The sequence below is a fragment of the Podarcis filfolensis genome (assembly GCF_964270895.1).
Source record: "Podarcis filfolensis genome assembly, chromosome: 11".
Classification (NCBI taxonomy): domain Eukaryota; kingdom Metazoa; phylum Chordata; class Lepidosauria; order Squamata; family Lacertidae; genus Podarcis; species Podarcis filfolensis.
Window position 1 is genome coordinate 27,863,818 of NC_139613.1, and position 23,525 is coordinate 27,887,342.

General features: G+C 42.1%; 1 long non-coding RNA gene across 5 annotated transcripts in view; it reads right to left on the reverse strand.

Moving 5' to 3' along the window:
- Positions 1–14,015, reverse strand: part of LOC310744691 — a 143,071-nt gene extending 129,056 nt beyond the window's left edge. For 3 of the 5 annotated variants that reach the window (XR_014539656.1, XR_014539657.1, XR_014539658.1), the window contains exons 1-2: positions 12,353–12,952; positions 6,774–6,869 (exon numbers count right to left, since the gene is read on the reverse strand). This is a non-coding gene — a long non-coding RNA (uncharacterized lncRNA). Of the gene's footprint in view, positions 1–6,773; positions 6,870–12,352; positions 12,953–13,438 lie in introns of those variants that run through there. The other 2 variants (XR_014539654.1, XR_014539655.1) reach the window with 2 other exon arrangements.
- Positions 14,016–23,525: the final 9,510 nt, after the last annotated feature.

Sequence of the window (23,525 nt, forward strand, 5' to 3'; positions counted from 1 at the left end):
TTTCTTTGAGAAGTACTTATTTCAAAGGAAAGCTATGTTTTGGTTATCATATTGTTTGGGAAAGTGCAAGTTAGGTAGATTTGCATTATTAAAATGCTGAACTGAAGCAGAGTTCTCCCCCAACCCTACAAGCAATATGAAATCTCTGCCACAGCCGCCTCCCCCCCCCCCCCGCCCAATTTGGGAACCAAAGGGCTTACTGATTGCTTCACTAGCACGATGTCACACAAGTCATTACACCCATACTGCAGGAATTGTTGCTTAGCTTCTATGTAACAGGCAAAAATTGTGGGAAACTGCAGTCAAATATAACTATGCATAGATGCTACTCAGTGCATGAAGAGCTTAAGAGCAGAGAGGTCTGTTGCTAGACCTAGCAGGACCGGTGGTCAAGGATGATGGGAGTTGTAGTCCAGTAACAGCTGGAGGCCCAAGTTTGAGAAACACTACCCTAGACTCAGCTAAGTCACACACCCTTACCCTCTATGAGGAAGTGAAGCTGCTTCTCTTCCCTTCTCTCACTCTCTTCTCACCATGTGATCCATCAGGACAAATGTGTAAAGACCACATGTTTGAACTTTGTGAATTGTGTAATTTGTACCCAAGAATAATCTACTTGTGTTCTTCTTGCTGCTGCATAGAACAATGCATGAAACAGACCTTTGGATTTAGTAAGTAAAGCTTTAAAATTTACTTAACAGTATGTAGTCTGTTCACTGCAAGAGCTCTAAGCAGACTAAACAGGATATATAAAAGGGTTTGACAACCTATATTCCATGCTATGCTGCTAGTTAACTCTGAAAGTGTTTTTAACTGCTGGGGACTTTCTCATGCTGAAGAGTGTGAAAAGCCCTATGTTTTGAATCTAGGTGCCCAGCCAATTCTTTTTGTTAATTCTACATGTGGGTCAGATCTATTTTCCACTTCCACAGACCAGTCCCACTGATATCAAGGAATTATAGCTGTAGTCTACCTAACTCATGGAACGTTATTTCAAAAATCTTTGTTGTTTCCTTTGACATTATAACCAAGTTTGTCCATTCCAGTGCTCCTCCTGGTGTTTAAAGATATATCTGTATAACTAAAGTGAATGGGAAGCACCACTTTAAACTAATGGGTTTGGTGTGACTTTCATTATATTACTTTATAAACAATATGCGATAAGATTTGGTGTTCCATGTAGTTGGACGTCTACATGCAACAAATCCCACTGCCTCTTTTTCTAAGTAGAAGCAGCTTCAGGTAGTTGAAGCAGAGAAAAAGCAGGTATGGGAAGAGAAAAGGAAAGTATTTTTTTTTCCTGCCCAATGTTCTTCTACTCCAAATCGCCACCATGGATTTGGAGAGGAGGGATAAAACAGCTGAAGGTATGACTTGGAGCAGAGAAACAGTGGGTTGGGAAAGGTTAATTGCCCCCTCTCCCCCGACACTTCTACTCTCTAAACATCCCCCTCCCAAAGCTATCCTTGCTTAGAAAAAGGGCAAAGCATCCATCAAGGGATCCTTGCACATATCTGTAATGTGTACTTAGGCCTTGAAACTGCAGGGTTCCCTGCTAACTATAATGCTTTTACACCTTGCAGGGTTCAGCCTGTGAATGCTGCTACAATTACTTTCTAAAAAGAGAGGTGTCGGGGCTCAAGTATGCTTGGAAGCCACATCCTCAAACCTAAAAATGCTACCCTCAAACCCATATATGTAGGAGGTAGCTCTAGTTACTCTGTGATGAAAGAGAAAATCACTCTGCACCTTCACAGTGGCACCCTTCTTTATATTTCACATGGTCAAGGACTGAGGTCCTGGCATTCTTAGCATGTGGCTACAGGGATACAGTATACGCTTCTGGTGTGGATGCTAACACTACAGCACAACACCTGCAGCCATGGAAAACTACTCTAAAGGCAAGAGGCTGGTCCTCCAGCACAGAAGAACATCCACTTCCCTGCAAACAGAACAATGGACCTTAAACCACTACAGAAGTAGCCTTTAACAGGTGGGCAAAACCAGACCATCTCCAGATTCCTGACACTTTATGAAGCCACCCTATGCCTACTGCTCCCTCCCCTTCTCTTTTGCGTCTTTTGTTGGGCAGCGACTGAATGGGTGAAATAAATAAGCATACTGAGGTGTGTGGAGGTAGAAATCAGGTTGTAAGAAGAAAATGTTAGTGTCATTAAAAGCTTTGAAATCTTTAATTTAAAAAAGAAGCCTCAGGAGAAACCCTCCCTGGAGAGCTGCTGCTCCATTTACTGAGATGTAGCAGATGGAGATTTTAAACTAGAGCTATCCATGTATTGTTAACACAAACCTACAAGGAAGGCCTAGAACCAGTCTCAGGGTTTTTTTGTAGATAGTAGAAGGAGCGTACAACCATGACAGAATCATGATGGTTTCATTCTTTCACTCATTATTCTTTCCTCAGTTTCATTATTAGCAGAAATGAAAAGCTAGGAAAGTGACACAATAACCCAAGCTCACTATAAAAGCCATATATTGCATTATGGTGCAGAAAGGGTAAATTACTGCTACAAGTGCTTCCAGAAATCTAAATTCAGACACATACTCACCATTTGACATTTTCTTCATATGAAAATATGTGGTAAACCCATTTATGCTCCAGGAATTTTAGATGTACTGCTTAATGCTGTTCAAATCATTTTCATATCATAAAAATATTTTTGAGTTTGTTTTTTATACATCTATTCCCCCTACTGGCGATATTTATTTTTATTTGGATGTGTAAAAAAAAGAAAATGTTTTACCAACAGAAAGAGAAAATAGAATCAGGATTGATTTGTTCAAAGTGTTATAATATTCCTTTGTGGGTGCCAGCTACCTTACACAGTCTTGAGAAAAAAATAAAATGTGATGTTCCTAGCATAATCTTGTCCCTGCTCACATTCTCTGCTGTGGTAAATAATCCCCCTCTCAGCCCATCATCTAAATATTTGTTTTAAACCATAGATTCAATCTAGTACCTTGCATATGATGCTTGAAAATAAGCATATATAATTATACTAAGGGAAATCAGAAAGGTGCACTGGGGAATGTGTTGATTTACAAAGGGGAGATTCAAAACCTGCCTCAGCCATGAAATTCACTCAGGAACACTGTATGTGCTACAGGTTAAGGCGTGGAACTGAAACATGCAACATGTACTCCTAAAAACACAAATGTTGGTGTTCCACACCTGCCTTTTTACTTGGTAATGGATGCATTTATCATTAAATACTGAGTAACTTGCTATAAAATTTTAAAGTGTACTCAATGAAAAGTATAATTTAAATAACAAACTGCGCACAAACTTGTGTTTTCAACCTTGTGTGTGATGGGGTACAGATGGGTAGAGGAACTGGGAAAGGCTTGTTTTATAAGCAAAACTCCACTGGCAATTCTTATGATCCAAACCATTATGTTTTTAGGAGTATCAATGAAGCACCATAGAATCTAAGAGGTGCTGCCCAACATCTGTTTCAATCTTAAAGGGTGGAAACCTTGGAACCCTTGCTACTGTGATCTATTTAGACCTTGCGGAGCAAATTGTACTTAAATCATAAACATGTGCATTGGGAGTTGAGGGGAAATCACATTTCAGCTGTTCTATATCTTTGTGCTTTATGATCACAGTTAGGAACTGCCTTGGGCTTAGGAGTAGCCTAGCACTCAAAGCTCCTCCACTTGCCAGGTCTGTCTTTTGGGGAAATCCTCAAAATGGTTGCTTCCCAACTGTGGAATTCTTTTTCTCCTGAGTGTGAATATTTATCAGAGGCAACCTAAGGCGTATGTGTTTTGGCAAACATGGCCTAAGGGTAAGTTTTGTAATACAGCTGCATCTGTACTATAATACAGGGGTTTTTTGTGTAATCTTGAAATCTCTACTAGTGATAGCTTGAACTGTGATGTCATAGAATGCTTCTGAAAGTTTTAATTGTTCATTGAATTAATCCAGCCTATGTGTTGGAAGCTGAAGCTCTGTTTGGCTGAAACAAGAGACATGGGGAAGGAATCCGAGGACTGTAAAGTGGGAAGATGACTCATCAGAAGAAAAGCTAAGGGGCAGGGCACTCATAGGCGGAACAGCTGAAGAAAGGGGACAGAACAGCTAGTAGACTGAAAAAATGGGAATATAAGTAAATAGTAGATGAAGGAAAGGCAGAAAGAGTATACAGCTGAAGGAGGAGCAAATGAGAATAGAGATTGCTGAAAAACACTGTTTATCCCATTTGTTTAAACTTTGGTAAATCTTAACCATATCATTAAAGCTCTGCACATATATCTGTTAGCTATTCCTATCCCAATTCAGGTACCCTTATAAACACAGTTGTAAACACTTACTGTTATGCAGATGTCTGAAGTTGTATAAATGATGACATGTTAATAAATTGGGGTGGGAGGGAATAGGATTACAAACAGTATATTCAACATTAGCCATTTTCATCAACCTAACAACCTAAAAAAATAATGCCTGGGCTTCTATCTTATAGAATTTTTAAAATTTCAGTTTAAATATATATATAAGCTTTATTCCCATTCTACTATTGTGACTTACCACACTTTGGTAACCGTGAGAATTCATTCCCTGATTTAACACTCAAATCCTTTTTCTCATATATAATTCTTATGAAAAATTGATTTTCCAGCATTAGGTCATGTGACTAGATCCTAATCACATGAATATTAGACTGTTAGGTCCTGAGTGCAAGGACCTATCCTCTTGTACTCTGTAAAATGCCATGCACATTGATGGCACATTATTTCTACTAATACTAATACTGTACTGAATGCTTCTGTTCTGATCTGCATGAGTATCAATTTATTACAAAAGGGGTTTAAGAACTGACATATTAATGTATTTTTCAAATGAGAGACAAAGGAAGAAATTTTCACTGATGGTGAAACAAGAAACAAATGTTTCTTTCTGTCCTAAAATGGGAGTGCATACTCAGAAATAGCCAACCAGACATAGTGCATTTTTGCTAAATACAAGCTCTGTGTTTAGAGGCAGTATACCTCTGAATACCAAACACTGTGATTAAATAATAAGTGAAAGCTTTTGCTTGTATGTCCTGCTTGCCAACTTTCAGGGGAATCTTAGCCACCCACTGCTGGAAACAGGATGCTGGTCTACATTGTACCATTGGGACTCTCCTTAGGTTCTTACATTGAAATGGATTCTGCAAGGCGAGTCCACTTGTGCACGAAGCTAATCAGATGGCCAGTACTTTCACAGTATCAGTCACTTATTTGGGGGATGGAGATGATTCAAAGTACCCCATTGCTATGTCCCCAGCAATAGGTGATCATTGCACTTTTACATATAATACATTTAAGCCTGCCCCTTGTTCTTGAGGTGCAATATGGTTGTCAATGCAGAACAGATAGTTGAAGGGAGCCATTTTTAACCAAATTATGTTCCAATGTAGCATTCATTCTGAATTATGGATGTGGGAAATTATATATTTTTTAAAACGACAAAGATTCTGCACAAATGATTGTGCTTACTGCCTGCTACAGTAAGGCAATGCCACTCTTGTGTCAGCAGTGTTGCAGGGATATTGACCTTAGTGTTGCAAACAGATCTGGCAGCTCAAATGATCAACATGCCAAGGTTCAAATGCAGCATGTTTATAACCAGAGAAAATAAATGATTCCTAGGAAAGAGAAAAAACTTTTTGAGCAGCTGATTGCATTTTATGGACTTAAAATAGCTGATATCATCAGTGTGCTACACATGGCAGAGAGAAATAACTAATTAACAAGGAATTCCCTATGAAAACATAATTCTAAAGCATTTTGGCTTCACATTTCAACAGATGGACTGCAGAAGATACTAGAGGGGGTGGGAAACCAAGCTGAGCCAGCTAAGTGATGGTTTTCTAGCCGAACCAGAAAATATTTTTATTCTTATTTTGACAAATCTGAAAAGAATTCAGAGCCAACATTTCCAAAGATAGGAGCCTGCAGAAAGGCTTCTAAATTCACGCTTCCAAATCCAGGACCCCATGTAAGTGGCTTGATTTCCCCCCAAACATAATGACAAACAGTCCCCATTGATTTCCCCACAGCAGAGAGAATGCTTAGAGACAGATAATGAAAGGGTGTGAGCCTACCATCCCCAGAAGGCTCTAGGGGAAAACCCTAGTCAGATAGTTAATTTAAGTGAATTGATCATGTGTCCCAAGCATTTGAAACCAAAATCTTAAGTGAAGGAAAGTAGAACTTTGGCTGTTTCTATGTTATCATGTAAAGTCTATGAGGTCCAGTGTGTAAAAGGCTGGGTTTGGATCCCGCATCCTCTCCTGATGGAGGAGTGTGTCAGTACACACCACGTTCAGTCAGACAGTCATCCGCAAACTGGAGGGTTAGGGACAACTGAATTGTCCCTTCTTTCCCATCACAACTCTACCTGCAACCACTTTTCACTGGATTGCAATAGCTAGGTGCAATGCAGGGAAAATTTAATGCCTTTCCATTTCATTGATTTCTATAGTATTTGAACATGCTTAGTTTCCTTGGGATTGCATCCGCTATTCTTGTAACTCCATAGTGCCAGATGTAGTACAGAAAATAGGTACTGATATAGTGAAAGATAACAAATAAATAAAAATGGAACAATTTTGAGCCAAAACAAAACTGGATGAGTTATTTCAACTATTTCAGATTACCATTCCAGGTGCCAAAAATAACAAACAAGAAATCACCCATCTATACCAGATTTGATTTTATTAGCTCCAAAGTAAAGCTAGTCTGACTGCACTGCTAATAACACATACCTGTTCCTTTGTAACGGATGGAAGTACAGCCTTGCAATTAGTTGATATCTATCCTAGTTCTTCATCACTGGAGCTGGCAGAGTATACAAAATTGACCTAAAGAGAAAAACAAAGGAGGCGTGTTTTTAACTTTGTGGCTTTTTAAAAGCATATTCTAGAAGATTACAATGTAGTCTCTACAAAAGCACTCATAAAGCAGTAGTATAGTAGGGAGCATTCAAAATCCATATTAGAACAATACCTTTATCAGGCTTACCAAAATATTACAGAATAGTGTGCAATACTCTACTGCAATCTCTGTCAGAAAAACAGTAATGAACAGTGGGAAGAAAAAAATTTGATTTTTAAGCCATGAAATCTACATCTAATCATAGTCTTAGGATGAAATGGGAGAGGTGGTACCAGGCATTCAAATGAGGCTATGCTGGTATATTTGCACATATACCGTACCTCCTGGTAACAAGAAGCATAACAATGGCTTGTTCTCCATCTCTTAAAACATAAGAACTTACTCTAAGCAAGCAACAGAAACAACAAAAAGCCCTGTGACACCATAAAGGCTAACATATTTATTACAGCATAAGCTTTCATAAACTAGATCCCACTTCTTCAGATGCATGAAATGCTATCCTCAGTTGGTATGTGTGTGTGTGTGTGTGTGTGTGTGTGTATATATATATATATATATATATATATATATATATATATATATATAATTATAGGGGGGGTTAAAAAACATAAACAGTGGAGTCAAGTGTCAATGACATGCAAAAGTGTAGTTGGTGACCATTCAATTACAGCTTAAATGTACACAAAATAAGCACAGTAATCATTTGCAAGTACAGTAGCTATAGAATGATCCTACAGGAACCCAATTCTCAATGGCTTTACAATCAAACACCAGCACTTTGAATCAGGGCTAGAAGTGAGCCAACATTAACTGCTTAAACCAGGGATGGTAAACCTGTGACTTGCCAGATGTTGTTGGACTCCAACTCCCATCAGACCCAACTAGTATGGACAATGGTAATTTGAGTATTCATTTTGATTATTTAATTTCTATACCACTTAATATACTAAAAATATCTCTACACAGTGTACAAAATACTGAAGCAACAGACAACTTAAACAAAATATTACAAAAATATGCACTTACATATAAGAAGTAATACAAAGCTACACATATATAAATCAGTATCAGTTCATTTTCCTTTTGACACACTCTCCCTCTCAGCCTCCTCCAGGTTCTCACCCAAGGTCCAAACAAACTCTCAGCTCACCCAGAATAGTCTCACAACGAGAAGAGTTCCTGGAAACAGCAGACATCATCCTAGTCTCTCACTTGAGACTTGCTTTTTATGGGCAGACCCAAGGTGGGTGCCCACGGCTGTGTCCCATTCAGCTGCACTGTCTACAACCAGTTCCTGGTACAGCAGCTTTATTGAGCTTTCCAGAGGGACCAGAGGATGGGAATAGGGCTCTCCACCACTTACAGCTCTTTTTTCAACCTATATCCTCTCCTCCTTCTCCCCTAGCTGCTTATTATTCAACACAGGGTCCCCATTCCTAGCTTAAGCACAAACAAGGTGGTTTCCCACTACCTGATCCTAGTTAGCAATCTTGCAGCTATATTGCTGTACTTTACAGCAACTTGCAACACTTTGGAAAACTGCTGAAAGGCTACTTGCGCTTCTAAAGAGAGAGTTGGATCTAGGAGTATCCCCAAACCACAGGTGTCATTCTTTAGAAATGCAACCCTATCCAGAATAGGTTTGAATACCACCAGCCCACACAACCAAACTGACCACCAACATAACCTCCACCTTTTCTTATACACTTAATTACCAAACCCAGTCATTGGTTCAGCATTTTCACCACCTGAGCAGAATTAGATGAAATAGGAAAAGCAGGAAGTTCTGTGTCATTCACATATGCTTGACGCCACACTACAAATCTCCTGATGACTTGACTTAGCAGTTTTTACAAAGATATTGAACAGCAGTCTCATGAAGATGGGGGTTAAGATCAGTTGTCTAGAAAGGCAATTGCCTAGAAATGTTTTTTATAATAATTGTTTTCCCCACCAAACTATCGGATTACCTGTAAATGCAGACAGCCCCCAAAATATTAGATTTGGTCCACCTTTCAGGCATTTTCTGTACTCCATTTCAGCAAGTTATGTCTTTCCCTCTGTGCTTATCGTTTCTAATCACCTACAGTCTCAGGGACTAACCCTACAATTTGGCAGAGTGAGGCACACACCTCAGGTGGTGGTTTTCTGATGTACTATGAAAGATCACCTATTTGCCAATTAATAAGTTTATTATATTTGTTTTATACATTTACTACCATAGAGCTATCTTGCCCTCTCCATAGGCTCCTACATCTATGGTTTGAGAAGCTGAGATCTAAAGAACCACTTAAGCTCAGACAGCACAGTGGAGTCCTTTATTCCCCTCTTAAACTCCCTACAGTTTCAAAAGAGATTTGCTGTGCAGCATGGTGTGAGGCTAATGTTCAAGAGAAACAAATCTAAAGCCTCCTTGGGTTCATGGAACTAGTTTCACAGTTGTTTGGATCCTGGCCAGTATTGTCCCAACTATGTGACAATGTTAAGAGTTGTGCATTACAAAGCTATGCTGTATACCTGCTAATACAGTGAAATACACACAGCTTTCCCACAAGCATACCACACCCCATCTCATGTACAATGCAGAAATACACTGAGGTAAGCCCTGGTTACCAGCAGGTATATGTGCAAGAGTCGGACAGGACTAAACGACTAAACAACAACAAAGCCCTGGTGAGCCCAAAGTCTCTAACAAGTCTGAATGACATACACAAGCAACAACAAAAAGGCTATTTGAGCTTCATGTTACAATTTTAGCAAGTACTCAACACAGTTCTGTAGCAAGTGCACATTATAACTAATATATGAAGCAGTCCTAAAAATTTGATTAATAGAAAGGCAAGATAGAAGCATATTAAATAAATAAATTAAGGCAACATTAGTTTTGTTACCATCCTGAACTTGGCCACTGCAGGCTCTGTGACCCGGCTAATCAAGAACTTAGAGGCACTCTAAGCTGACCTTTATGAAAAAGAAGTGATGATCTCTGGCACTATTAAACAGTCCTTACAGTATGATCCTATATATGCTTGTTTGGAAGTAAGGCCACAATCCTACACACTCACACTTGGGAATAACTCCTACTGTATCAGTGGGGTATATACTTTTGTGTAGGCATACACAGGCTTGCTCCATAAGTCTCAAAGAGTTAAATAGAGAATTAACTTCCTATTATACATGTTTAGGATTGCACTGCAATCAAATGAGATTTTTTCTCCTTCTAAGTACACCTAATAGTGTAGCCTTTGGCTGTACACTTTCTACAATGGTTTTATATTATAATGCATGAAGGAATAATTTGGGAAGGGTAAGCATGCATGTCTATTTCAAAAAGAATGCAGGCACAAACAATCCCTGGTGTTTGAATCAGGATTTTCCACCCAGCACTCATTTTCTGCTGGAAACAGGTGTGCTTGCTACCTTTTTCATATTTGCAGCTCTGAAGCCACAGGTGTGCACAACAGTATCTTCTGGAAGTAGTATGAGATCAAGCCATATTGGTAATAGAAAAAAGAGGCCAAAGAACACTTATTAGAAGCATATCTCAACTTAAGAGCTCCCCAAACCACCCAATCACACGTACAAAAAAGAGAACACTGCCAAATGCTCAGCAGTAGCTCCATATACCTGTCCATTCACTGTTTACATTTTAATGGAAATTCTTTTCCATCCCTAACACAGCATGCTTTAGAAGCCAAAAACAAATGCTGCATCAATGGAAGATGAATTTATGTTGACCTTTACCAGGAAAGCACTGTAAGACAGAGCACTTAAGCATTTAGAGTGCAGTACATCTTCACATATTATGCAGCTCCATGGCAATAGGGAAAGTGCTAACCCAGTAAAGTTACCCAGGGGACATAAAATGAAGTATATAAAACTCTCTAGCGGAATGTTATATAATATTCCCAGGTCAGGATTTGCAACTTTTGAAGACTTCTTTGTTCCATCTGGACAGGGGGGAGATTTGTGGATTCAGAATTCAATATATATATATTTTTAAGTGCCACAAATATAGACTTGCTTTCTTTTAATGCCTAGCTACAAATCGTAAGAGAAAATATTAGTGGTAAAACTGGGCTCATACTCCTTAAGTCTCTATCACCAAAGTTAAGTCCATTCATTCAAATAAAACAACTCCAGAGTACAGTATGTGATTTGCAACTTGAGTTTAAACCTAATAATTAAACTGTTTCAAGAGTATGTATTTCCTGCATGAAAAGTTAAATATTACATGTACTTGAAAACTGCAACCAAACGTTTAACAAGCTATTTAAATATGAATGTGTGCTGAGTGGTATGAAAAACTCGCCACCCCCAACCTTCACATTCTTGCTAATAGCACTTTTAAGTCCACCTTCCCACAAAGAACACACACAACTATCCTGTGTTTAGGTCCAGAGAGAGGTTTTCCTTTTAGCTGCTCACAATGCTTTTTATCTGTTCTTTACATCAACTCACCATCCCTCACCACACAGAATCTCTAGTCTAGAATAGGGATTCCCAGCATCCAGAAGATGTAAACTAGAATTCCCCTCATTCTTGACCATTTGCTATGGTTGGCCACCAGATTGGCCACCCCAGGTCTAAATTGTACATGGTTTCCCCCCCCCATACCAACTGAACCACTGCTTCCCTTGACAAGAGCCAGCCCAAAACATTGGGCTACCTGAAGCAGATAGTGCCTCTCTGTACTTCATGTACAAAAGCCACCGAGACTGGCAGTTTAGTATCACTTCAACACTGACAATGGGACAACACCCTCCATGATACCCGAGTGCAGCAGGCTAGCTTAGAAGGCACAGGGTAGCCTCACTCTGCCCTGCCCTTGATAGTTCATCCAACAGGAGTAAACAGTATGTGAACTCCAACACATAAACACATACAGCACACAAAGGCTTCCAACGTACTTCCAATTCTTGTCTCAAGAAGTCACTGTTCAAATGCTAAGGAGTGGCTTATCCAAGGCCACCATTAAACTCACACCCACCAACCTGCCCCGTTAGATCAAGAAACACAGTTGCGAGCTCATTACATTCCTTCATAGGTTTGAAACCTGACCTCCCGACCCTTCCTTCATTTTACTCAGTTTCATCTAGAAAACCAGTTTCCTAAACCACTTCTTCAACTGATGAGTGGAAACCTTTAACTGGGCTGCACAAACCCCTACCTGCAATTGGCTGTATTAGCATTAGCCTTCCATTTCCTTATTTAGGAATGAGGTACTTTTTAAGAAGTAGGGAAACAAAAAGAATAAAATATGTGGGAATAACTAACACCAGGGCAAATCATTATTTATATAGTGTGTGTGTGTGTGTGTGTGTGTGTGTGTGTGTATAAAGTGAATCCCAAAGTGATGTATAACTCAATCTCCTTCAAGCACCTCTAAACTTGGGATTTGAACCTTGACCTAAGGCAATAATTATAAATCCAATTATAATAAACTCACTTTTCTCCCTCCTAACCTACGTAGAGAGTATATATTTTCTTATGCTGTTTTTCTGGGGGGGGACCCCCTCTTTCTCACGCGGGCTTCCCGATTCTAATTTCCCACAGGGTCTCTTCTGTTGAGCACCCACCCCTTGGGCTGGATCCAGACTCTGCCTTGCGTCAAAGGAGTTGTTAAGACGTTAACCCCAGCCGAGCGCGGGGACGTTAAAAAACGCCGCGACGCAATGATGAATGGGGTTGCTAGGCCGGCATCTTAAAAGCCCAGGCTTTGGCTTCTCTTTTAACTGTTTCAAACTGACAGAGCCATAGATCACACAAACGCGCCCGCTAAAAGGAGAGAGGCATTTGGTCATTTCGCTTAAGAAAATCACGCGTGCACGAGCCTGCTCAGCCTCTCAGCGTCTTCCGAGAGGAGGACCGGGCTCTTTTCTCACGCGCACCTGCGTAGGCATATGTGACAGAAAACGAACCGCGGGATACTGGAAAAGCAGCAGCTCTCAGCTATCGCCGTTCCCCTTCAGCACAAAGCGCGCGGGCGCTACGCCTCCAGCGCTTTGCAATCACGCCTAGAAGAGGCTAAAGCGCTTGCGCATGCGCAGAATTTCCCGTTGTTTGGCGCGCGCGGCCGCGACTCTTCCTGTTCCCCTCCCCCACCCACCCTTTCTCTCTTTCTCTTTCTCTTTTTTTCCCCCCTCTCTCTCTCTCCTCCTTGTGGAGAAGTTGGCGCGCTGCCCGCTCAGGCATTCAGCGCGAGCTCCTCAGGGATCAGCAAGCAAAGTCACAGTCTGCACAAACAGAGCTTTCAAATTCATAAAATTCATAGGATTTTTCACAAATGAATGAACACAATTTTCTACCAATTTCCTCATTATGCAAATATGCAAAATATCAAATTTAGGCCAATTAGGGTCCTCCACAGTCCCAAATTCACCCGTTTAAGCCATAATTGCAGAAACTATCAAATAATTACGGCCGCTAATTGGAAATATTTGTGACAGATACAACAAATTCTTGCACAAATTACATTTCATTTTAGGAACCACTGCGCGCCACTGAAATTTTATCGAAGTCTAATTTAACTTACATAATGAGTTGAATTGAGTACTTGTTATCAAATTTGAGCAATTCATAGCTCCGTAATGTGGAATGATCAAATAAATTAAAAGGGAATTTATTCAATATTTTTGTTGTGATCCTTTTTTTTCGAAACCATTGCTATTTTGTGGGGAATTTCCTTCCTCCTCTCGCTCCCGCTGCCTGAGGTGGCTGACATCTGTCATAAAAAAAATATATTTTAAAAAACCAAAACAACCACCCCACCAGCTGCAGTGGGAAGGAGGAGGAGGGAAAGCGAGCAGCAGCAGCAGCCGCCGCGAGCTGCCCTGATAGCTGACAGAAGAGGAAGGGCAACATTTCCAGTCATGGTTCCTTCCTCAGCGCTATCATTCTTAGCCCAGAGAGAGAGGCAGCGAGAAATCATAATACAAACATGCTCGACTTTCCTGACGGGGAGGAGGTGGCGGGGAATAAAAAAAAAAAACCACCTCGGGATTTATTTCATTTACACTTCCGGGTGAATGGCGAGAACAAGAAGCGTGACTTGTGTGAACGGAATTGTGCTGACACCCTAAGCGCCCTTTCCCCTCGCCTGGCCCCGGGAAACTAAAAGGCGCTTCCTCTCAACTGCCTGCTCGATTCGAATTCCATCGCCACCCTTAGCCCACCCTATCCACGTGACTGTTTCTCGCCAATCCCATCTTAAGGTGAAGGCTTCAAACTTAACGCACTTTTGGGGGAGGGAGATTCCCACGGGAGCTGAATGCCAGCCTTAAAGATCAGGGTCTTTGGATGCCCATGAGCGTCTTTATCTGCCATTGTTTCCCATTTCTTGTTCGCCTTAGCCCTAAAGTTACAGTTCTAGACCCAGGCTTTTAGGGAAAAATTTGTCGTGGCAAGCAAGCCCTACATTTAAACCAAAACCACCCCCTTCTAACGGGGTGATAGGATATCGATCAGAAAAGGTTTTGTGATGTGTGTCAGGCTCAATCTTCGGCGAGTCTCTCGTTAAGGGAATGCAGCCCAGCGCCATTGGTTGTGTTCCCATGTTGTTTTAAGGCCATCCAATCGATCGGAATAAAATATTTTTGGCAACCAATCTGGATTAACGCACTTCCAGACAATCTAGTCTTGCGGGATGCAGGCCTTGTAGCCAGTCAAAATTCCAATTTTAAACAGAGGATAACCTGTTTACATTTTGAGGATAACCTGTTTACATTCATGGATTCATCCAGAGAATATGTATATGTATATAAAGATGTAATCTTCTATATTAGGGAAGAGTGTGGTTAACCTTTGCACAAACACATGTGAATTGCTCACCCAGCCTGTTATATCAAAACAGACTTTCACATATACTGTAACGTATGGGTATATATGGAATTATATGTCCAATATATTAGCAATGTATATTCTTCACAGCAGCCACTATTCAGTAGTGAGCCACACTTTCTTAAACCCACTGATATTAATGGAATTTCAGTGTATAACACTGTGCTCTGAATTATGGCCAGTTTGTTAGTGCTAATATGATCTATTCAGTACTGACATAACTATATATAATTATATGCAATACATATATTGTGTACATGATATACATAATATATGCACTTCCTTAGTCAATGGTCAGGGAGTAGTTTATTATTATTGGCCCATTTTGCAGAAAATTCCTTAAATAGGGAAAAAATGTGTAAGGCTCATAATACAATAATGCAATATATGGCACTCTGTACATATGTATACAATGTGTGTGCTTGTACTATTATATATAACTTGCATTTATCTCTGTATACCCCTGAGTTGCCCTCTCAGGAGAAGGTCAGCTCCCTGGCCAGAGACGTTATTTTTCTTCCTCACCGCCATTCTCACATCCACACACGCACCATTTTTAACTGCCTGTGGCCTCGTTGGCGGATTATAAATGTCTTCTTCTCGCTGTGATTTGTTTAATCCGTGGAAATGGTGCTGGTCCTATGTAAACAAGCCAAGTGCGGAATGAAGGCAGCCACCCATGCGTGGCCAGCCTGCCTATTTGTCAGAAAACCTTCATAAATACTGAGCCGGGGCTGGGCAAGGATGTGATGTCTCCATTTTTGCCAGGAAAGGGCACGAGGAAGACAAAGCGAAGCAGTGCGCCGTGTAACCTTTAAGGGACAGATAGAGTGTTGTGCTGCTCTTCGCCAGAGACTCGCTCGCTCGCTCGCTCGCTCCCCTCCCTCTCCCTCTCTCTCCCTCTCGGTAATTCACCGCCAGCGAGGATGGATGACGGGTTATCCAGAGTATCTAGACCCGTTTCTGCGTGCAGCATGTATGTGTGCAAAGACAAAGTGACGAAGACAGTCCAATAATATCTTCGTCCCTGAACCATTCTGCAATCCAGCTCTAATTGTCTGGCAAGCTGACACGCTCGCATCCAGTTGTGGGGCTTTTGTGGGGTTTGGAGCGGGAAACGTGGCCCATCCAGCTTGGTAGGCGCACCCAGAAAGCGTCGGATCGTTCTGTGAAGAAATTCGCCTTTCTTTCTTTCTTTCTTTCTTTCTTTCTTTCTTTCTTTCTTTCTTTTTTCAGAGGTTTACTTTTTCAGTTATCCGTGTTGCTGGACAATACCTTATTATTTTCTTAGGCTCTGCTTCGCATTGATCCGATCTTGTGTCCGCTGGAGATTTTAAGAGAAACACATATGTGTCTGATCAGAGCAGCAATTACCTCCTGTAATTATTACAGTCCTTATTTATTACAAAAAAAGTGAGAAAATGTCGAGTATTAAAACGTGAAAGCAGCTATTAATCAAACCTTTACACCTTCTTTAGCTCAGGCGTGATGGTGGGTATTATCATAAATCTACTCTGATAGTAACACAAGAATAATGAGTTCAGTAATGATAGCGATGATGATGATAATGATTTTAACCAACAAAGAATAGTGTAGATTTATTGCTAATAACGTGGTACAGGAACCTCTTCATTAAAAATTACCTATATGTACTCCTCATGGTTGAATATGAGATTGCCAGGAGTTGTTTGGGTGCGTTGTGGAGCTCCAAAAAACTGTTAAGGAGCAGCAACTTGAACTAGCGAATGGTGACCCGGAACTACTTATAATGCCGATTTCTAAAATAGGCAGCTCGATATACACTGTTCAGAAACGCCCCTAAATAATTCGACTTAGTTCTCGCCTCTCCCCTACCCACCCGCAGCAGGAGAGCTAATTGGGGTGTAACCTCCTCCATACACACACACAAACACGTGCGAACGTGTTATGCCCCGGTCAGAATGATTAACAAGATTCATGGAGAACACATGCATGAATTTGGCCTTGTTTAGAGAAAGCGAGGCAGAATTGTGAATGCCGAAAGCCACACTTGGCCCCAACCCTGCGAATGAAATATACCCACCTGCCAAGCTACAGGGAAGCAAGTCCTCTGCACAAGACTTTATCTCTACTTGCTTATGAGAATCTTGGTTTAGCTCAGCAAATTTGAAAATATTTGCATTAAGGGGAGGGAGCAAACACAGCTCTCCCCAAAATTTCAAGGGGGTTCATTGATTACATTTTTTGTTTTGAGTGGAAGATCGACCTGATTTCTGGCGTGGCAGATTTTAGTTCGTCGCTGTTTCATTGCCTTTACGGGAAGGACTGTGGAGTAAATGTACTGGGGTTGTATATTGCTGAGTTCGTAGGAATTATTGGCTTCTGTGTTTAAAAGGATGGGGGAAGGAAGGCTTGGTGCAAGGAGATGAGGGTTAGACAAGCGGTCGGTACAGTTTGAGGATACACACACCTGAGCCATTACAGCGCACAGAATTAATCAGTATTTGGGGACCTAACAGACAATGGGGGCTTGCTGTCATGTCTTCGCCTCGCCACAGAGCAAACGCAAAGGCAAGTCGGCGGCAGCGCCTGCGCTCATGCGCTCCTTCCACTAAAAACAATAAAGGTCATTTTCTACTGAAGTCTGACGTGGATGCTCAAACACACACACAGGCTTTGTGGAGTTTGTCCTTATATTTAAAGTTTAAAGTCTTCACGAATTTTATAGGTATTCAGGTAAACGCGATTCTCTCCCCCCCCCCCAATTCAGGATATTTGGAAAATAAACTCACTATTGGGTCTGCTGCCACCATAGTTTTATGCATTTCATAAGTCTTAATTCCTCTCATCCCTAGTTTTAAGGAGTTATATCGACATTATTTCACAGGTATTGAATCTTACCCAGTCCTTACACATCGATACGTTTATTTTAGCTAGTTATGTTCCACCACCCATTTAAAGGGTAGAGATGTTAGTGGTTTGTTTGCTTTTTAAATTATCTTTCTTGTTCTCGGGTTTGTTTGTTTGTTTTTGTTTGTTTTGGATATTTTATCGCAAATATGGAGAAAACATTTTTTTTTTACAAAACACCATGAGCTAATAAGATTGAATGTAAAATAATTTATATATCACCCATTAACAAAACCCCGATTCTCCAGAATCGCCAAGGGAGTAGGCAGAATACCTGGGAGTATGTCGCAGAGACTTACAATCATATCATGGTTGAATTAGCGTTTGGAGGAAACTTAAAGGACATCTAGTCTGCCCTACTGCTCAATGCCCACTTACTTGAGGAAATCCAAGAGCCCTTATTACGATATCAGTAGTAATTTGGCTATTTACCTCAGCGAAACGTGACTTACTCTCTTTCTAGCTGCTTGTGTGTATTGCAGGAAGCTGTAGCAGGTAAAGATTCAGGCTTTGTCGGGTCTCTGGAGAGAGTGACGAAAAATAACCACCTCCTCCCCAGTTATACTCCTCTCTCTATTATTTTAAGAAATATCAGCCTTTAAAGTGATAACAAAATTTCCAAGATTGATTCACGATGCGCCCAATATAATACTGACATAATTGCCTTGTGTTACATAATAAACAAAACATCTGTAGCATTATAACCTTGGTGATGAGTTATGAAACCAAGGTATGGGCCAATTAGCTGGCTGGTATTTTTATTTTTTTTTAAAGTAAGACTCTATAAACATCGGTTTTAAATTGTCCTAATTAGTAACTTGCTCATTAATTAACTTTCTGATTAATTGTGTAGCAATCTAATTTGCAGATGAGGCACTTCAACAGTAATACCTTGTAACTCCTTCGCTTGTCTTTAACATTCTCCAGCATTCAAGGCCGTCTTAGACCGGCTGGCCATTCTAGTTACAAGGGAAACGTGATGGTGATGCTTATTTGAATATGGCAGTAAGAGCAGGCCAGGGACAAAGCAGTTGCGCAGAAAATGCGCACTCATGGAAACAGATTCACTATCCAGTGAAGCTGGGACCTACAATCATGATTACTATACTATCATTATACTAAGTGCATTATACTAAGTGCATTGTTTTAACTGGATTATGGGACCCGTCGCAATTTTACAGTACAGTCTATCTGAAACTTTTTATATTTTGATGTTGAACTTCACTTATTGCGTCCACTAATCCAGTTAAGCCAGGTCTTTTGGTCCTGGGCTGCTGTCAAATGTTTAAAAGACTGATGAGAGCGCTGTAATTGGAGTTACCCAAGCCCATTCCATAAATTATGCCAGTTACTGTTATGTAACTTTAAAGACCTGATTCTTAATAAATTTACTTGTAAACAAGCCCGATGCACCTAATCGGAACTTACTTTGGAATTGTGTGTTGGGGTCCTTTTTACTAAGTGACTGGGAGTAATGAATCCATTGACAGCCACAAATTAACAAAAAGGAAAAAGCAGCACACACCCAACACCAAACTTTCAAGCCAGTGCAATTGATTTCAAGGAAGCCTCCTTTCAGCTAAGCGTGCTTAAGGAAGCAATCTTCAAATGCGACTTTTAATCGGACGAGTACGATGTTGGTGGCACCGTTGTCAGGCTGACTTCACCTCTGGTTTCGAGGAATGCGCTGAAGGTGATTCCTCCCAAGCCATGCATTATTCTCCTGCCTCATTTAGGCGAGAGAAACTCTCCGCTTCTTTTTATACCTTCCACTTGCCCCACTATTGAGATTCTCAAATCAAGCGACTAATTGAACCATTAACCAGTTAAATTCGAGTCAGTTAGTCAACTTAAAACCCAAACTGGGATGCTAATGGATGGTAATAACAGATCAGATTCTCTCTGTATATATTTCATGCTATTTTTATGTGTGTGAAGGTGCAATGTAGCTTTAGCATTTCCCTTCTCAACCAGTAACCTTTTCTCCTCCCCCCCCCCAAATTTTGTTTTTCTTACCCCAAGTGATTATGAGAAGCTGGAGGTAATGTAATAATACCAGACAATAAAGGAATAGCGGGCGACATGTAAACCACAGGGTTGGCTGGAATTGAAATATCTCATGGATGGTTTGATATATTTGCATCAGAAAGCCGGGCAAGATTTTCCCGGCTTCCCCCGATTGGCTGCGTTTCCCCCACCAGAGCTATTGTGGCCCGGGTTTGTCTGTGGGGGGAAGAAAGCGAGAGAGAGAGAGAGAGAGAGAGAAGAAAAGCCTTTCCCCCTTATGGCAGATCATTCTCTAAGTGAATAGAGATGAAGGCAGGGATATTAAGTGACTCTATAAAACATCCCGGACACAATTGTGTGATTGATGGAGGACAAAGTGGGAACAGCAGGACACACGATCCTGGGAGAAGGCGCGCTGTCAATGCGAGAAACCCATCTCTGGAAACAGCTTCTCCTGGAGGAGTTTGCAGTCTATTTGTATGAGTAATCAGCTGAGCCCCCTCTCTGTCAGCCGTGTTTACTCACTGATTTTCTCAACAAGACAACCATTGACACTGGATGGATGGGGCTAATCTGGCGCAGAACTGGCGGCTTTGCAGAGGCTACAGGTCGAAAATGGAGCGCCGCGCCAGCTTCACCTCGCCTAATCTAGCGGCTAATATTTATTAGAGCCAATTTAGAGCGCTGCTCTCGCAAAGAGCAAGCAAAGGCGCGGCTACAATTAATAACGCCACCATCGCCCATCAGATGAATATAGAAATATAGGACGGCGATGAGAGGGAGGGCGGGTGCTCGGGAGAAATCTATAACCCCCCCACCCTCCCCCCGAAAAGTGGTCCGCTGCCAAAGGCTCCAAGAAATGCCCAAAGCAACTCCCGGGGAAAGCGCTTGGCGAAGCGCATTTGCGCCGGTCCTGCGATTCCTTCGCCATTGTGCCCAGCGGGGGGGCGGGGAGACATCCGCTTGCTCCATGGTCTTTTGTGTTGCAAAGATGCGCACCTCCAGCTTCCACTGGCTGCCCGGAGCACCAAATAAATATAGGTTAGTCCTAGATTCAAGCGTTTACACACACATTTGGGCCATAAACATATATTGCCTCCCTACCAATATTTACCCTTGTGATTACAGTCCGGAAGGAAGAGTGAGGCACCCGGAGAACGAACACACACACACACACGCACGGGAGGGTAACGTAGCAAAATTATCTATAAACTGAATTGGATATGAAGTATATCTTAGATCGCTGGTGTACATCATTAACAATGCTCTATGGTCATGTGTGCACATTCCCCTCTATTTGTGCCTGCCTATACAATAATAATGGGTGCCTGGCCCATTAATGTATCTTTATCTGCAACAGACATACAAGGAGAGTCACTTGCATAAAGGGTTTGCTGGTACATTGGAGAGGGCTCCTTGATTACCCACCTGGAATAAGCGGGCAAGTTGCATATCAACATCTGTTCGACTAAACGCATTACATGCACAGGCTGGGGTTATTTGCGTGATACAGATGCTGATGCTACACACATGGACACACCAAAATGGAATTATGCAAACTGTTATATATGTATGTAATATGAACATCTGTTATATTAATGGCTCATATAAATGCACATACACAATGCCAGAGTAGCCTTAGTGGATGGAATGTGGATTCAAATCCAGGATACAAATCCCTTACAGCCCTCAAATGTGCATATTGCATTGGGCAGATCACCATCTTCCCTGTTGATCTTGGACTTCTCAGTGCTGGTGGAATAAGAAGTCATGTTCTGAGTTCATGGGCAGGATCAATAAATAAATATATTATATAGTGTGCTCTCTATTTTATACATAGTACATGATGCATATATATATAATATGCATATTGACCACATGTAATATATGTGTTTATATATACACCCATGCATAGAATGCATGCCAGTATCACGCATGCATGAAGTATGCATTTCTCTGTTGTACACACATCAAATTTTGCATATGTAGTAGTTATTGCATGATGATAGGCACCCATCACACATACTGCCGAAAATTAGCCACATTGCCTTGTTGCAGCAAATGCTAGCAAGATTCTTGTGACACTTGGAAGATTGATTGGGGCCTGAGCTCTTGTGGTCTATAGTCTGCTTCATGAGAGACATAAAGTGGCCTGGAATGCAAAAATGCCTGAATTAAGCACTGTATATTCGTGTACTGCATGTGCATACTATAAGCTTTTGTACAGATTCAGCACACACACTTGTACATTGCATATTAGGGACACCATATGCAATGGATGACCATCTGCGGAGTCTGTGCACATTCAATATTTATCAGAATATAACAAACATTCCCCCACATATCATCACAGTCACATGTCATGTGTGTGTGGGGTGTAAGTGTGCAGTTCATAGATTATAGACATCATATACATTCATCTGCCCCAAAGAACTGCCGGTGTGTCTGAGATTAGGATATCTCTTTCTATACTCTACTCTGGCTGGTGTGGGTCAAGTGGGGGGGGGGAGAATCCATCATTGCAGAGGGTTGGACTAGATGACCCTCTGGGTCCCTTCCAATTCTACAATGCTATGATTCTATGACAAACTAGTAGCTGCCATGTCTGCTGACGGCTCCTTAAAGGTTAAAGGAGAAAGTCGCAGGGAACCTCCTCACCCGGGTCAGAATTCTGGAAGGGAGGGTGGGGCTTTAACCTTTCCCTCTCGCCATTCTGCGCCAGATATTTGCTGGGGGGCAGGGGAAGCTCCCACTCTCCCAGATGAAAGCCTTTTCTTCCAGCGCCCTGGGAGCAAAGGGTTAAAGCCCTCTGCCTCTCAGGGTTTCCCCGCGCCTGCTATTTTAGTGTCTGGCCGGGGTGGGAAACACGTCACCCGCCGGCTTGCTGCTGCTGTTGCTGCCGCTGCTTGTCTTGCTTGGCCCCAACTTTACGCCGCCCTCCCGACAGAGGGCAGAGGGTCCGGGAGGCCAGGCGCCGCGGCTGGCGAGGCGGCCGTTCTGTCCGGCTTGTGGCGCAGAGCCTGGCCGGCCGCCGCCTTGCCCTTCGCAGCAGAGTGCGGCCCGGGCGCCTCTCCTGCTGTCCCCCCGGCGGCCGCTCGGCGCTAATTGCTCGGCTCCCTGCCTGCCCACACCTCGGCTAATTCCCCGCTTCTCATTCTGCGGGGAGGCGGCGGCTGGCGGGGCGGGCGGGGAGCAGCGGCGCCACGCCGGCCCCTCCTCGGAGCGCGCGCCTGATTCCGGCGTGTGGCGTCCATCAAGGCCTCCCTCGAAAGGGCGGTGCGCTAAATTAGCAGCTTGGCTGTATAATCAGGCTCTGGCCGTCGAGGCCGCTGAGCTCGCCCGTAGAACCAGGTGAGGCTGCAGCGTCTAATGGGCTGGGAGGTGTGACGGAGATGCTAAGTTGGCAATTAAACCTCACCGATATCATTCGATCGCGATTTTAGGGCAGCGTCAGGTTATTACCGCTAGAGGGGAAAGAAGGCGAGCGAGATCTCTTACATATAAAAGCAGATCGGCATTAAAATTAGGGGAAAGTTGACATCACTCTAAAACGATTCGGCTCTCGCTTTCCTAGCTGGGATCTGTGAGGCCCCAAAACATGTTGAAACTCATTTTTATGTTTATTTCTGTTTGGGCTCCCGCCGAGTATACACTTATAAAAATGCCGGTGAGTTTGACCGGATCCCCCTAAGAATCGAGAGCCTCATCCACCGCCGTCTGTTCTAATTTTTTTTTCCACACGCAAGTACACACCCTCCTGCAATGTAGGAAAAGTCCTATGAAAAATAGATAAAGTGACCACATGACCCAGATGTGCGTCCCTAAGTGCTAATGCGTATACACGTTAGAAGATACGCGCGCGAGTTTTTTCCTCGTGCTGGGGGGCA